Consider the following 1851-nt stretch of genomic DNA (forward strand, 5'->3'; position numbering starts at 1 on the left):
ATTGTTGAAATTCGGCTTATACAAAATTTCGGTCTAGCTAACTACCTATTTAATCATCTGTGATTAGGCTATACAAATGAAAAAATAAGAAAAATAAATGTGAACATAGAACATACAGTCACTTCTTTGCAAAGATTAATTACTAAAGCTTAGATTACATTTTTAAAATTGTGAGTGCTTGTGATCTTTGCTTAGTCTTTTGACATAGCCTACGATTGTTAGAAAAAAACTGATGAGATAAACTAATTTAAAATCATTACTGGCTTCCTGGATTTGCGTTTCCTGATATATCTTTATTAGGAGCATATGAAACAATGCACCTTCAGTCTTCACTTAATTAAAGCAAGAGATCAAGGCAATATCTCATATTTGTAATTATCTATTAATAATCATCATCAATTCACATACACAGGTACCATGGCAACTTAGAAAATAGCTTTTGCTAAGTGATCTTTGAGACTCAGGAAAAAGGTATTAGACCTGCATGGGACACTGAAAGTTCACTCACTTTCAATTTGGCGTGAGGAAATGACATTAAAAATAAAATTATAAATTAGACTATTGAATCAGTGGTGTTTAGTGAACAATCGTGTGATTTGATCAATTCATTTATTGGAAGAATATAAATTAGAAACTAAATTAAGACATATATTTTATATAATATATGCTTTGTGTGTGTGTGTGTGTGTGTGTGTGTGTGTGTGTGTGTAACATATATAAATACATATAAGCTTGACATGCCAATTTCTGGATTGTTAAGGTTACTTTCATTTCTTGCTTGGGCACTGTCCTGCTTGTACGTTTGCACTATTTTAGAGTTTGGATTACCTTGGAGAAAACATCTAAAGAGCTCTGTATTACTAAAAGGCTTCTCCCAATATCTTTGGTTATACTTTATCCAAAAACAGATCTCATATTTCTTTCTCCTTGGGAAACACTTGTCACTATAAATTGCATTCATCTTGAAAATATCCCCTTCGGATATTGTGCGGCGGCGCTGGCAGCCGCTGCGGCTGATTCCCGAGTCTGGCTCCGGCCCCAGCCCGCGGAACCCCGGGCTGGGGCAGGAGCCGCAATGTCTCAGGATGTGCAGACAAATGGAACTCAGCCATTAAGCACAACATGGGAACTCAGTTTATATGAACTGCAACGAACACCTCAGGAGGCAATAACAGATGACTTGGAAATGGTGGTTTCACTCGAAGTCTACACAGTGAATTAATGTGCCCAATTTGTTTGGATATGTTGAAGAACACCATGACTACAAAGGAGTGTTTGCATCGTTTTTTGCAGACTGCATCATCACAGCCCTTAGAAGTGGCAACAAAGAATGTCCTACGTGTTGGAAAAAGTTAGTTTCCAAAAGGCCTCTGAGGCCAGACCCAAACTTTGATGCACTCAACAGCAAAATTTATCTCAGTCGCGATGAGTATGAAGCTCATCAAGAGAGAGTATTAGCCAGGGTCAACAAGCACAATAATCAGCAAGCTCTCAGTCACAGCATTGAGGAAGAACCGAAGATACAGGCCATGAACAGACTACAGCGAGGCAAGAAACAAATTGAAAATGGTAGTGGCGCAGAAGATAATGGTGACAATTCACACTGTAGTAACGCATCCACACATAGCAATCAGGAAGCAGGCCCTAGTAACAAACGGACCAAAACATTTGATGATTCTGGACTTGAGCTTGATAATAACACTGTGATAGTGGCAACTGATCCAGTAATGGGTGGTACTAGTGAAATTGAATTAGTATTCAGGCCTCATCCTACACTTATGGAAAAAGATGACAGTGCACAGACAAGATACATAAAGACTTCAGGTAACACCACTGTTAATCACTTATCCA

General features: G+C 38.1%; 1 pseudogene; it reads left to right on the plus strand.

Annotated features, from left to right (window-relative positions):
• Positions 1–992: 992 nt before the first annotated feature.
• Positions 993–1844, plus strand: LOC103256652 (annotated as a pseudogene).
• The last annotated feature ends 7 nt before the right edge of the window (positions 1845–1851 follow it).

The sequence above is a fragment of the Carlito syrichta genome, unplaced genomic scaffold (assembly GCF_000164805.1).
Source record: "Carlito syrichta isolate Samal-C Ts95f unplaced genomic scaffold, Tarsius_syrichta-2.0.1 Scaffold10800, whole genome shotgun sequence".
Classification (NCBI taxonomy): Eukaryota; Metazoa; Chordata; class Mammalia; order Primates; family Tarsiidae; genus Carlito; species Carlito syrichta.